The sequence below is a fragment of the Haemaphysalis longicornis genome, unplaced genomic scaffold (assembly GCF_048455015.1).
Source record: "Haemaphysalis longicornis isolate Haplotype H1 unplaced genomic scaffold, Haemaphysalis longicornis Haplotype H1 scaffold_3, whole genome shotgun sequence".
NCBI lineage: Eukaryota > Metazoa > Arthropoda > Arachnida > Ixodida > Ixodidae > Haemaphysalis > Haemaphysalis longicornis.
Genome location: NW_027526335.1, coordinates 235,532,296 through 235,547,479, shown reverse-complemented (window position 1 = coordinate 235,547,479; position 15,184 = coordinate 235,532,296). Strand labels below are relative to the sequence as shown.

General features: G+C 48.3%; 1 long non-coding RNA gene across 1 annotated transcript in view; it reads right to left on the bottom strand.

Annotated features, from left to right (window-relative positions):
- The window catches only part of LOC144176067 (uncharacterized), a 41,106-nt gene extending 29,883 nt beyond the window's left edge, over window positions 1–11,223 (bottom strand). Inside the window, exons 1-2 of the long non-coding RNA XR_013323766.1 lie at window positions 10,978–11,223; window positions 10,089–10,141 (exon numbers count right to left, since the gene is read on the bottom strand). This is a non-coding gene — a long non-coding RNA (uncharacterized LOC144176067). The remainder of the gene's footprint in view (window positions 1–10,088; window positions 10,142–10,977) is intronic.
- Between the last annotated feature and the right edge of the window lie 3,961 nt (window positions 11,224–15,184).

The following is a 15,184-nucleotide window of genomic DNA, read 5'->3' as shown; positions in this document are numbered from 1 at the left end:
GGCAGCACCTTCCTAAGGGAATTCATTTTCACAATAAAAAGGGTGCAACTTAAAACACCACCTTGCGGCACTCCATTTTCCTGCACATGAACCCTAGAGAGTGCAGTTCCAACTCGCACACGAAAGGTTCTTTGAGACAAGTAGCTGGCAAGTGTGTTCATCATGTTACCTGCCATGCCGAAGGACATGAGGTCACTTAGGATGCCATACCGCCACGCGATATCGTACGCTTTTTCTAGATCAAAGAATACTGTCATACAGTACTGCTTATGGAGGAAAGCATCTTTTATATACGCGTCTAATGCAACGAGTTGATCGTTGGTAGATCGCCCCGCCCTGAAGCCTGCCTGGCAGCACTCGAGAAGACCATTGTACTCTAAGAAGTACGCGAGTCTCCTGTTTATCATCTTCTCAAAGAGCTTACACAGGCAGCTTGTCAGGGCAATGGGATGATAACTGGTGGGAAAGGAAGGGTCCTTCCCTTCCTTTAGGATAGCCACTACTATGGCATCTCTCCAAGAGCGAGGAATGTGCCCCAAAACCCATATGTTGTATAGATGTAGGAGTGTTTCAAGAGTGTCTGGGTGTAGGTGTTGCATCATGGTGTATGTAATCTTATCTGCGCCTGGAGCTGAAGGTTTGCACGTGCTCAGGGCAGCCCTCAACTCAGAGAGAGTGAATTCAGAGTTGTAAGAAGTTTTTGATTTGTCTTTGTCATGTAAGGGCTTTTTTTCTGCAGATGTTTTGTGTTTCATGAAAGTGTTTGTGTAGTGTGCTGAGCTGGACACGTGTTCAAAGTGTTGTACAAGCGTGTTGGCCTGGTCTTCGAGTGTGTCCCCTGTTGTGCTAACCAGGGGCAGGCTGTGTCTGTTGTCCTTTTAGCTTGCGTATCCGTGTCCAGACTTTGTGAGTGTCGGTGTATGAGTTGATGGAAGTGAGGAAGGCGCGCCAACTGTCTCGTTTCGCCTCACGACACACACGCTTCCCAAGAGCCTTTGCCCGTTTAAAGGAAATGAGATTATCTGGCGTGGGGTACCGGCGAAGGACACCCCACGCCTTGTTCTGGGCCTCTCGCGCCCGCCTACAGTCCTCGTTCCACCAGGGCCTCCTTGGGTTGCGGGACGCACTGGAGGCCTGGGGCATGGACCTTTCGGCGGCGTCCAGTATGTGTGCCGTGACGAGTTGGGCTGCTTCCTCCACATGTAGGTGTTTTATGGTTGTGTGGTGTAGTTTAGATGTTTCTGTGAATGTACTCCAGTTTGCTTTTGATTCATTAAACCTGTTCTAGGAAGATGGACTGCATGGGCCTTTACCTATGCACGTTAGGGAAGTGGGGAAGTGGTCACTACCATATGGGTCCGTGCCCACGCCCCACTCAAGACATGGAAAGAGAATTGCAGAGCCAATAGCCAAGTCAAGATGCGAGTATGTATTGTGTCCTAAGTTACGGTATGTCGGCTGTTTTTTGTTGAAAAGGCATGCTCCTGAAGATGTGAGGAATTTCTCTATCAGGCGACCTCGGGCATCCATTCTAGAGGAGCCCCAAAGAGAGTTGTGCGCATTAAGGTCGCCTGTTAGTATGTATGGTTCGGGCAGCTGGTCGACCAGTGCCTCGAAGTCAGAGCTCGAAAGTGCATGATCAGGAGAGATGTAAATGGAGCATACCGTTATCAACCTATTAAATATTATCGTGCGGATTGCTACAGCCTCAAGGACAGTGTTCAGAGTGACAGGGTGGCAGGCTAAGGATTTCCGGGCGACAATTGCCACACCTCCTGAAGAGTGTGTGCAGCCAACCCTGTCCTTTCTGAAAACCATGTACCTATTTAAGAAATTTGTTTGTTTAGAATTGAGGTGGGTTTCCTGGAGACACATGATACTTGGCTGATTGGCATGCAGCATCTCATACACATTGTCAAGATTTTTAAGGAGGCCTCTGCAGTTCCATTGGATGATGTTTTCATTTCCCATTATTTAAATTTAAGAATAACTGGAGTGTGTGTATGTGTGTGTTTTTGTTCATGTGTCGTCTTTCGGGGCTGTTATTCTAGGATTTCTAGGCCTTTCTGTCGGCTTGGACATCGGAGGCCGTTCCTTGCGCTGCGTTGCAGGCAGGAACGGCGCGACATCCATCTCCTCATCGGATGCCAGAAGGGTGCCCTGCGGACCAGGCCCCTCGGACTTGGCCCCCTTTCGGGAGCCCTTCGTTTGAGCCGCCACCGCCAAGGGCGTCCGGGACACCAAAGGTGGCACAGGAGGTGCGGTGGCGGTGGGAGCCGATGCGGGGCCCCCGGTGTCCATGCGGTCGGCACCCTCCAACGCACTGGAGGACGGGGAGGCAGAGGCGGGAGCGGCACCGGTCCCTACAGAAGAGGTTGTCACCACAACCGCTGCTGCCTCAGCAAGCGGCGTGGCGACGGATTGGGCTACCTGAGGCACCCCAGGGGGGGGCGGAGGAGGGACCAGGTCAGACTCGCTGAACTGCGTCCCTGTGGACACCAGACGCCGCTCCGCCCCCCGGCGAGCCGCGTCGGCGTACCTCCCCAGGGGGAAAGAGGCGAACCTCTTTCGCGCCTCTGGGAAGGTGATGTTCTCAGTTACCTTCACATTAATGATCGCCTTCCCCTGCTTAAACTTCTCACACGTTCGAGAGTAGGCAGCATGGGGTCCCTGGCAGTTGGCGCAGGTGAAGGTTGACGATGGACAATTATCAGATGGATGATCATGCTGAGCGCACTTTGCGCAAGTCAGACGACCACGGCAGGAGTTGGTTACGTGTCCGAACCGCTGGCACTTAAAGCAGCGGCGCAGGTTCGGAATGTAAGGACGAATGGAGCATCGGATGAACCCTGCGTTGATATGGTCAGGAAGTGAGGAGCAGTTGAAGGTCAGGATAATATGTTTCGTGGGGATTATCTTATCATCTCTACGCATCGTGATGCGGCGCACGGCTGTGACACCCTGATCCTTTAGACCTTCAAGAATGTCGGCATCTGTCTCGTTAAGATCTGCCTCAGAGATCACACCCTGCGAGCTATTCAGGCTGCGGTGAGGTGTGAAGCTGATGTCCAGATCGACCATTTTCCTGTGACCAAGAAGTGTGGTTGCCTGCTGCTGGTTTTTTACCTCGACGAGCACTTCGCCTGTGCGTTGTTTTTTGGCATTGTAGGTTTTCCCAATTATTCCATCAAGGTATTTTGTAATCAAAAATACTGATTGTGAAGCAAGAGGGCGGGCTGTGTCAAGAGATTCGATAACAAGGAAACGAGAGTCTTTGTCTGGCTTTGGGAAGCTCATGCTTGGAAGTGGAGGGAAAGATACTTCGGTGCGGCCCCTTTTCAGGGACCGATCACGTTTGGAGGGGGGTTTTGAATTTTCCATACAGCATAGAAAAAAGCAGGGGACGGGGGTACTTTCTTCTCAAACCTTACCCTGATAGCCTGAGAGGTCCCGGAGCGGTCCCGTAAACAGACAGGGATCCCATCCGCCGAAGCCTGACCTGGGCTCCGACGGCCACCGTTTGAGGCTTCTACCCTTCACCTTTAAACACATCACCACGGTAGGTTACAGTTTATGTTGGGGGCTCGGGGTCCGCGGTGTCGCCAGCACCGTCACCATGAATACTCAAGGTGCCCCGTGCGGGGTTCATTCATCTCTAGGCAGTCTGAAAATGTCACATGACGATGTCATGCTCCGGTATGCTGAACAATCAAAACAATAGAGGAGGTGAACAAATTGATTGATTGTGGGGTTTAACGCGCCGACGCAACGCAGGCGATGAGGCGCGCCGTAGTGGAGGGCTCCGGATTAATTTTGACCACCTGGGGATCTTTACGTGCGGCAAACTCTCGTACACACGGGCGTTTTTGCTTTTCGCCTCCATCAGAAACGCGGCCGCCGCGGCCAGGAATCGAACCCGCGACCTCATGGTCAGCAGCGCAACGCCTTAGTCAGTGAGCCACCGCAGCGGGTGGTAATTCAATATTGATTAACAGATATCGATCGACATATCTTAAACTGAATTGCAATAGTTAAATACAAATACGAATGTTGCTGTATTTAGTCTATTATAACACGTTTTCTTTTTGCACCTGAAGTCAACCCTTGCGTTACAATCGAATACCGCAATTCAAGTTGCCTAAAAATTGCAATTATGCACCCAATTGTCATCAATGGCTACAGTTTTGACCATTTCGCAATCTACGTCGCCAAGATGTGCCAGAGCTGTTCGGGTCCACAACAAGCTAAGACCGACGTTTTCTGTTTCCTTGCTTTTTTTTCTGTCGCAGTTGACAGCGTGCACAGCGTTTTTCCTTTGCTTTGCGCCGTACTTTTGTTTTGAAGCATAGGTAACTCTCATTGCCCTAAAGTGTTTCAACACCTTCAGGTCCCACTGTTATGGGCACGTGTTGCACTCAGTATGACCCATGCTATTTTAATGGCTCAAGAAATCGGCAATCCAGAAGCTACCTGAAGAGTCAACATCGACCGTCTGTGGATGGAAGCTACTGCGGGAGCGCCTTTTCACATGCGAACCCTGCCCAAAAGGTTTTCGAGAGCCTTGCTACAGCTGCCACGTCAAATTACAAAAGGGTGTTGCTGATTTCGCCACCAAACAGTGCAACTGCCTCTTGGCAGTCAGTGTTGAACTGATACAGCTCAAAACAAGCGATATCTCTCGACAGATGGGCTTCCTGCGAAGTTATAAGTGTCACATCACAGGTGGGCGCCCAGCCCAAGTGCTTCGAAAATAAATGTGCTTTTCCGTTATTCCATTGGCCTCACGTGAGTACTTTGGCGGCTTTTTTTTTTTTGGCGCGACAGAAAGGTACCCCTTGAGTTACTTTTGTGGTTTTAATTTTTCTTTCTGGATGCGATGAAGTCACCCCTTACATTGCAATCATGGTCGCATTACAATTCAGTAAACACGGTATGTGGTTGTCTTTGGCATTATTATTAGAAGGGCACAATTCAAGATTAGCACACACTGTGTTCTGTGTTTTTTTCGGACTGATCTTGATCAGAAAAGCAAGACTATAAGCAACAACGAAACGAAATCTTATTTGTGCCCGATCATCAATGAGAGAAAAGCTTTTGAGGAATCAAGAAGTAATCAGATTGAGTACTGTTTCAGGTACCCCTGCTTCACATGCTGGCCACAAAATAAGTAGACACTAAATACTACACACTGTAAGCACACAGAAAGTAATTGGTACACAGGGGGGTTGCGGCCAAATCACTAGGGAGCACTGCCTTGCTGCCCCAATGCCTACCAAAAGTAGACCATGCAGGGGCACAAGCCAGCATGGTCTACTTTAGGTAACCTGCCCATCCGTGCCGCAGATGCATTTTATTTGCCAGGGCTATGAGCAACGTTTGCCTCCTCATCCCACCAAAAGGCACTGATAAAAGTCATGTGCTTACGTTACGCCGTCGGATTGATTGATTGCAGGGTTTAACACGGTGAAGCGGCACATGGGCTACGAGGCGTGCAGTAATGGAGGGCTCAAGATTAATTATGACCCCCTGGGATCCTTTAACTTATGCTGAAATCTCAACAGAAGGGTGTGTTCGCTTTTCGCCTTCATCAGAAAAGCAGCCACCGCAGCCAAGATCAAACCTGCGTATTTGGGCTCAGCACCACACCTTAGCCACTGAGCATAGCTGCAGGTGCATTACGCTGTCAGTGTCTCAAGCTTGCAAATGCAGTAAATTCTGCTAGCTGCTAACATTAAAGGGGCACTGACACAAAAATTTTGCATCTTTGTTTTTTTTTTTGTTGCAATAAGTAGCTAGTGACCTACTCATAACCTGTAGAAACCTCATTTGCTTCAGCATGCGACGGTTGTTTAATTAAAGGCATTTTCAATGCGGCCAGTCGCAGTTTCGGTTTCAGCGGGTGCCGCGAAACGATGGATTTTGTGTGAACAAAGTTGACCACGTGACCGTCGGAGGGATATCACAGAGCAGAGCCGCCGTAGCACTGTCGAATCCGCATCGCCGGCAGTTTCTGTGAATACCCCCCCCTTGCACTGATCTCGTGAGCCACTTCATTAAAATGCGACCGTGGACGTGACACAGGCGCTGCGAGTGCAAATGCTACCGCGGCTAAAGAACGACACGCGGCGCTCGACACAGTGGGCGGCAAGACACGCGCTGGGAGCAGCCGGCCGGTCTGCCTACAGGTCCGCCTACAGATGTGTTCGGCTTAGCTCTGCGGCGGATATTCGATTGCCGCTCTCGTAAGCGGTGCGATGTCAATTTTTAATGCAACCCGCCATCGTATCATTAACTCCTTTCTCATATAAGCTGCCATAGATGGGACTTGGGGACAATTTCGTGCAGCGGTAACAAGCTATCACTCGAGCTACCTGCGCCGGCCTGGGCCATTTCGCTGCCATGGCCGCCGCCTGCACAGCGACCGTGCGGCTCGCTCAGTGGGCTTTTCGTGCCTCCGGCGCGTTTTCGCATCCAATGGTAATAAAAAGTAATAGAAACAGAGTGCCTCGAATTGCTGTAGCACTTTGGTCACGGCCAGCTGCAGCCGACGAGCTGACGAAATCACGGTGCCTCCACCGCCAACGATCGGGTCGTTCGTTCTCGAGCAGAAGCTACGTCCTCTGGCTCTCTGATTGGAGCGGCGAGCCGGCGAAAAACGCCGGCAGTGCGGAAGTGGCAAACACAAACTCGTGACGTGTTTGGGTGTTGTTTATTTACACAATATCCGTGGGATGTCGATTGCGCGTGGTCCTCTGCTGGCTGGTCGGTTGCGTTTCGCATACTTTACAATTGATTTTAAAGATGTTCTAGGCTGTATTCGCCGCTGATATTTTGCAGATGATGTATATGTGTTTGCACCAATCTATCTCCGAAGTTATCTCGCCTTCAAAATTTTGTGTCAGTACCCCCTTAACTTATAGTGCAAATACGCAAACTTTTGACTGCTTCTGATTTACATTATTTGTACAATTCATTTTTTTTGCATCGTTCGTACACTATCTTGCCCAATATATGTTCAATATGATGACCAGGCGATAATGCCTTGCCAGAATTACCAGCCCATCAAGTCCGAAAGAATGAAATCGTGAATTCTCATGATTCCAGAAAGCAAACTCGTGGTCGTGAGTAGCACGTGGCTATGCTTCATTTTAAAACAGAACCCAAACTGTAAACTTTTGTCTGCACTAAGCATAAGCACTAAAGACGTTTTAAAGGGACACTGAAGTGATTTGTAAACAATGCGGGAATACGAGCGCAAATTGTAGTCCGGAGTCCCTAGGCCCTGTTTCGACCACTCTGAGTGCGTTTACGCGAATTTATTCAGTACAAAAATCAATTCGAAAATGCTGTCCTCCTCTCTGCACTCTTGCCCATTTTCTTTGGCATTTTCGTGTGACGTCAGCAGGAGAGGAGCTGGCAATTGGCTGCGCTACTGCACGGCTCGCCGACCTTCCGCGACCGAGTCAGTCGGCCCAACGTTTAGTCCGCCGGCGGGTCATGGCAATTCGCTCGATCAGTTGAAACTAAGGCACAACACGTTTGTGAATGGAAGAATGTGCCTTCCTTTACTTCGTTAGTTTGTACTCTCTATCTAGCTCCAAGTCACGGTCGCTTCACAGAAGCGCACATGCGCCGCTTCACTGACTGGTACGCCAGTAGGAAAATATAAGGCCTCTTGAAGGGGTAGAAGAGTAAGCGAAGTCAATATAGGTACTAAGGAAATAAAATCAACTGATATTTTTACCGTACAGCGTAAACTAGGGTGCGGGAAGCACTTCTTTGCGCTGGGCGAACAAGCACAGCGGTCAGCAGCACGACTACGCATCTGCGAACACTTTTCTGTCTAAGAAATGCAATTGCTAGGCGTGAGCTATTGTGGAAACTCGGGGGACACTTACTGCACGAGCGCAATACAACAAATAGTCACCTAAGCTGCTTGAAATACTAAAACTAAATAAAAGTGTAAACTGGTTTTACATTATATACCTTATATTTCCATTATCGGCAGCGCTCTCGCCCGTGGCTGTGTCGTCTGGAGCGCTAGGTATATGATCGCAACTGTTTTGCCCGTCACAAGTTCGAATCCCCGCGGGGAGAAGCTTTTTTCTTTTTATAAGGTAAATTTTTCGTTTTTCGCCGATGTTTTCTATTCTGAGTTCACCTTTTTTTGTGCCGCAATGTTCACTGCTCCACGAACTAGTCCGCACAACTCGCGCAGCCTGGCACTGGCGCGCTAGCGAGTTCTCGTTGGCGTGCTGTTGCCATAAGCACCGACTGCTTGCGGGCAGTGGGCACATCCCAGAATCAAGAGACCCTTGGCCTGGTGCGAACACGCTTTTGACGACAGAGGCATGAGTGAGGCAAGCTCCAAATATGGGGGAAAAGCGCATGCATTTGTGCGTCTGCGGGGACGGGGAGGGCGTTCATGCACTGCGTAGGCCTCAGCTAGTGAATGCTACGATTCCAAGCCGCCCTGGGAGGCTTATCGTATGCATTTTACAGCCGACAACATGGCAGAAGCGCGGTACTACGATTACTGGGATATTGAGAATGCCCATCCTACGACGCTATCGGATGTCAAACATGTTTTACAGAATCGAAACCGACACTTGTTTGATTGCTAACCTTGGGCATCGTCCAATCACGGTGCCCCCTCCTCCCAACGTCACAGCCTTAGTTGGTGCGGCCGCCGCAAACCGCGCATGGTAGTTTTTCTTCTTTCGCGCTTTGTAAAATAATTACCGATTTGTCAACCGGATAAACGATGAAAAGTGTGCTAATTTGAGCCAGTCTACGCAGTGGAAGCAAAAACGGGAGTTTCACAAATTCACTTCAGTGTCCCTTTAAATAGATGAAGAACATTATGTTTAATTATGAGCATTAATAAACACAAGATGGCAAAGAAAGCATAACAGTTCATTTTCCTTCTGGAAAATATATTTAGTCACAATAAATTTCAAATTGTTCACATGCTCATGCCACGACAACTGCGCACTGTGCTTACAGCATTTTGAGCAGTCACAGTATACAGCTGACATAGAAATGAATAACGATGCCTCATTGCAGGTGCCACAAACACTGCAGCTCGGTGACATACGCAGGGTCTGATTTCGAAGGGCTGGGTGTGCTTGAACACAAAAAAAGCTCGAGAGCTCAATTCACAATTCAACTTCAAAATTAACTTTGGTATCCTGTGGGCATACTCTGCATAACCTCCCATTGTTATTATTTTGCTTGAACGAAACTGCAAAACGGTTTTTTAACTGGCCACTGACAAGGACCCCATGTAAATTCAGTGCATAGATTGCAAAAAAAAAAAAAGATGCAAGGACTCTGCATTGCCAGAAAAGAATAGTTAGTGCACTCATTTTGCCTTCCTGTAGTTCAGCTTAACTAACTGAACCACAAACAAGTAGTTCAGCTTAACTAGCTCACGTGCACTGGAAGCGTGCTGGATACGCTGCAAGGGTCCGCTATGAGTACCATCACCCCACTGGCGCAGCATCCAACATGCAATGCTTAATGCTCAGAGCCACGGTAATACCGAAGAGTTGATAGGTATACAGGCTTCCAATATGCATGTGTATGTGATATGCTCCTGTCAGTTACAACTGGTGCAGCTACACAGCCACAGCTCCAGCATCACAATTACTTCTTGCGGCAGCGGTACTGCACCTGCAAAACCTTGTGCTTGCTCACATTACCAGACTTTCGACATAACAATTGCCCAGCCTCAAGCCGACGTTGAAGGACTCTTAACCCACAAAACCTGGTTTGCAAAGGCACTACATCATGTGCAAAAAAATATCATAAAAGCAAGAATTCACTTGCACCAGATAGAAAGGGACCAGACATTTAATTCAAGGCACCAGACATTCAACATAATTAAAATGTGTTAAACATGCAGAGAATCCCATCACTGAAAGGGCTACATACTACTATTATTGCTGTGGTAACGCAAGAATAAACTCCCACAAGTTGGGTGGGCACAAATTCGTGCTGTAAAGGCCCTACCACCCCAAACACATGCTTAGAGGCCCAGTTCTACTTCTGGGTTCATATATGGGTCACATAAATGCAGTACCTACCTGTATTGCTTGTCATCTTGCCACACATCTCCCACCTCCTGAAGGTCCAGCCACTTTTAAATGAAGAGGTTGCAAAGAGAAGTTACATGAGCATAAGCATCATTACATGCCATAGTTAAAAGCTTACAGTACTCTGCACATTCGGAGAAGTAAGCACACACACTCAATGACTGCTTTGTTATCAAAACAGCTATGTTAAGCGACCTCACCACACAACTGGTGAAGGGTGCTTAAAACCAATGCTAAAGGCTCATCAAATAAATGGCTTGAATGGATCAAGAGCAGCGATGTAGGCGTAGATATCGTTTACAGCAATGTTAAATATACTCAGCTGAGGTGCTCCAGCATTACAAATTGGTTAAAGAAAACAAATATTATCCAAAGAAACAGAACCCGCAAAAGCATTTAGGAAAGGTATTCGGCCAGTAATCAGATAAAAATGAAAATGGGAAAACGCTTTGATTGCAAAGCTCAGATTTTTAAACTATTCCCGTGTTTCCTTTTTTTTTCTCAAGAGAAATTTTAGCTCTAAAAAGTTCAGCAGCCGCATATTGTATTGTATTTTGCCTGGTTCAAAGTGGCATAGCTATCGAAGTAAAACGAAAGTGCGGTGAACCTGAGCTCGTGCGATATAACCTGCATACGGTACAAAACACCTGCATTCCTCACGATGTCATCAAGAGGACCGGCAATTATTTCAGACTTCTAGCCCCCCTCCGCTGCGCCTACCACCTGTCCGTCAACAACGCTAGACATATCGAGTGGCGTCAGCATAAATAAATTGAATTTATCTTCCGCGACCCACACCGTGACACTGATGCGGAAGCGGTAACACGTTTCTGTACCGAACCTTATCGCGCAAGAAAAGGCCCAGCAAAAATGAACTTACCGAACTTCTTTGTCCGGGCACAGGAAAACAAACAACGCCGTTCGTCGATCGTTTGCAGCAGCATTTCAGGTTATCCTTAACCGCTCATATTTCCAAAGTGGCAAGCAGGCTTTATCCGCAGAGCGCGAACACGTGTTTTGACGGTATTTCGCACAGAAAACATAAATTGCAACACGAACAACGCACATTCGCTGTCAACCATGCCGCGAAAAACCGTCTCTGGGCCCCAGTGATGCCAACCTGAGGCAACGCTTTATCCCTAGAATGACCCCTCAAAAATCCCTAGATAGCAAACAAAATCCCCAGATTGCATTTTTTTTTATTTTCGCAAGTTGGCATTCATTTTTATTAGTCTAAACGCAGCTTGCTCTGAATCTTATTAGAGTTAAGATACAGCTTACTAGCAGCAACTGCAGCTCTTTTCCTTCGAGTGTACAGCACACCTCAGAGTTTCCACAGTTGCACTTCACTTGTGAAGACAAAGTTGTCACTCGCGACAAGTTCGGACAAGTTCCTTCGACAGCACACCTCAGAGGTTGTTACTGCGAGAACCTCGCGTTACAGATCCACAGTCGCCCTCTCTCGGCTTGCACAACACCAATGCTGTTTTAAATGAAAAAAAAAATACATATCGAAGGAAAGTTAGAAATGAAAAATAGAAATTAGCAAAAAAAATACATTCTTTGCAGTCACTTATTGTTGAAAACGCGTGGTTACTCAGCAACACCAGTCACTAAGCTGCATAGCGTTTCATTTCAACAGACTAAAAAATCCCTAGATTTCACAAAAAGACGCCAAATCTTTAAAAGAGACAAAAAACCCCTAAATCTAGGGATAAATCCCTAGGGTTGGCATCACTGCTGGGCCCGGGTACACTGGCTAGAATAGGAAAGTGTGATGACCGGGCCCTCTCCCGCGTGACGCCGTAGGAGGAAAATCCAGGTGGCGCTGTCGCACGATTACACGTTCGCTGCGACGGCGGCGGAATATGGAGTACGGATATATTTTCTTTCATGGCTATTCTACTTGGTCGCGCACACTGAGATGCAATGAATGTCGTATTTTAAAGTACTACAATCGAAGTTTGAAGCCGACTCGGCGCACTTTGACAGCCGAATATATAGCCGGCTGGCTCGGACACTTATGAAGCAAATCAGAGAATTGGGAACTCATGGTAGACACGCATTTTATTTTCGACGTGCTCGTTAAAAAACTACTCACTTTTGGTGAATTTCTCGTGATTCGTTCATAATTGCAAAGGCTCGAAGCCATCAACTTTCTTTGCTCAATGGGCCTTGCCTTTTGCTGCTATTTCTGTGTGTGTGTGTGTGTGTGTGTGTGTGTGTGTGTGTGTGTGTGTGTGTGTGTGTGTGTGTGTGTGTGTGTGTGTGTGTGTGTGTGTGTGTGAAGAAATTCAAGCATTTCGACGTTCGATTCTGCTGTTACGTAAGGCAATATGCCTTGTCCTTTTTCAATGCCTTCGTGAAAAAGTGCAGCTAGCGAGGACCAAAACGAATTTGATAGTCATGGACGGGGAGAGTGGCAGGCTTCTTCAGTATGTCAGATGTTTCAAGTTCTTCACAGAAAAGGAGCATGGGGTTCTTCAAACACACACTCACTCACAGAGGTTTCACCATCTTTAGCGTTTTTATTGCTGGGTGGGGCCGCGGGTGCGCTTCTCGCTTGACACTTCCTGCTCGAGGAAGTTGTTTCGGCTGGTACTTCGGAAGATTGGAAAATTGCGTGGGCACAGCTTCCGGGGGCAACCAAGGCCTGAACCTGTAGATTGAGACAACTTCTCCGTTCACGGTATGTTCAATGTGCCGGGAGATTTACCTTACGTCGAAGGTCAAGTTCTTCACAAAAAAGGAGCATGGGGTTCTTCGCTCGCACATAGCGGTGTTTTCCTTGAGCCGCTTCTCAGTACGTGGTATTGCTCGTCGCCACTGCGCCAATATAGACGCGCGTTCTTCGGAACGCCAAACAACGACAGTTTCTTTTTGCGGGCCTTGTACACCGTAGAGCGGCCCGGCACAAAATTGTGGCTCTGCTTTGGCGGCAGTTAAATCTACTACGGCACAGGAAACAATCGGCACTGCTTCTCTCTGTTCAAAGCAGCAATCGTATTGCAGACGATCCGCGCGCGCCTCACCAGGCGACGTGTATAAGGTCCCTGAAAACTGCTCCCTCCTTCTCCGCTGCCCTCCTCTTTTTTCTCTCCCCTCACCCGCGGCGCCGCCTGAGCGAATATGCATTTGAAGTGCTCATTCAAACGTGCGCGAATTTAATAAAGCGATAACAGAAATTGCGCATCAAACGTACGTCAACGGCGCGGTCACTATATTAGCTGACCTTAAATTGTTTTACCTAGCCGCAATTTTTTTTTTCTCGTAACAGCCTCAATTTGCGCCGCACCGACCAAGCCCATATTACGCAGCAAATCACTCCGATGTCATAACAACGGGATTATAATACCACCCGGGTAGCTAACACACAAAACATGACTTCACGCCAAAGAGAGCGTACACGCACTCGGAACGCACACGATACATGGTCAGACGCAAGCTGCCGTCGGCCAAAACAAGCATGAATTCAGGTGAACAATTCTCGCGTCACGAAACCCTTACAACTGACTGAACATGCTACGCCGCTGATATTGATGCTGGAAGTTAAGCGCGCACATGACAAATACACGGCCTCTTATCCAAACCAAAGCTTACGACGGGACGAACTCGGCGCTGCGCGCATGCCTACTCAGAACAAAGCGTGGACGACGGTCGCGAAGGGAATACGCATTTCTTCGTAAGTGACCGCTCAAGCTCGCGCAGAATTTAACAGAGCAAGAACAAGCATTCAGAAACTTACCTCGCAAAAGAGTGATGGTAGCGTCGGCCTGAAGTATGCCCGTTCAAATCTATGCAACCAAACTTTTCTCCTTTCTGCGCCGCGTTTCCCGGACGGAATAACTAAGTCTTGTGCCCTGCCTGACGATATTCGCGCTGCCTAAGGCACAACACATCGACACCGAGAAGCAACCTAAAACGACACCGGTGCGACATTTTTTCGAAGCGAGCAGCTAATTCCGGTACTGAAGCACGGTGGCGACGGTGGCTCGGAAGCTAGCAATGGCGTCGCAGCGGCGGCGTTGCGCAATGTCCCAGCCGGCGAGGCATCGGCGAGGCGACCCGGCGGCGGAGCAAAAAAAACAAAACCACGTGACTTTTCCCTTGGCCAATGGCGCGCGGCGTTCGCCGGCGAAAAAGAAAATGGCAAAAAACGAAGTAAGAGAGGAGCGCGGGCGAGGGCGAAAGGCGGCGAGATCTAAAGATGGCGCTACCTTAGTAATTTTAGGGACCTTAGACGTGTAAACGATCGCGCGCCCCCTCGCGGATCCCTATCGGCGGCTTCAAAGCGCCTCATAGGCGCTGCATGGCTGCATGCCGCTAATCACACTTTCCTATTCTAGCTACTGTAGCCCGGGGGCCCTATTCTCGACGGCATTTCGCCCATGTTTTTTTGCGTAAGCACGACGTAAGCAATCAGTGACGTGCTGCACTTATAGCTATGACGACATGCAGTGTAATTTGACGAGTCACTCATAAAGATCGCTACCAAGGTATCAAATATTGTGCAAGAAAGTTATAAAAACACTTGGCATGTACTATGAAAATTGAGACGGTAGCTGAGGCTGACAAGAAAAACACATTTCTGGAGGTCAAATTAGGCGCCAACACCACAAGGCGATCGAGTAACGTTGATCGAAAAGCGAGCGAAAGGCGGATGTCGAGCTAAAGAACATCACACAATTTTTTTACCGTATCTATTTATTTCTTTCAATCGCTTTTATTAACATAGCTGGGCTCTCTGCTTCAATGCAAGCTTTGTTGCGTTATCACCTTCCCTGCCGCCACCGCCGCCACGCCATCGTCTGCTGCTATGTTACAAGTTTATGGCGTGATCACAGAAAAAGACGGCCGCGACCATCGCTTCTATGACACATAAGAGCAGCGAAGCGCTATGCCTGATAACCGCGGAGCGCACCGATGTCGCCGATTGACCATGGCATGCGATTGACTCATTCATCAAGCTCGACTGCAATCAGCGCTGTAATGCTGTAATGAACTAAATAGTCACTTTTCATTGTTATTTTTCTCTTGAGTTCGATCATGTGACCCAACAGCTTACTAGGACAAGTATGGACAAACTC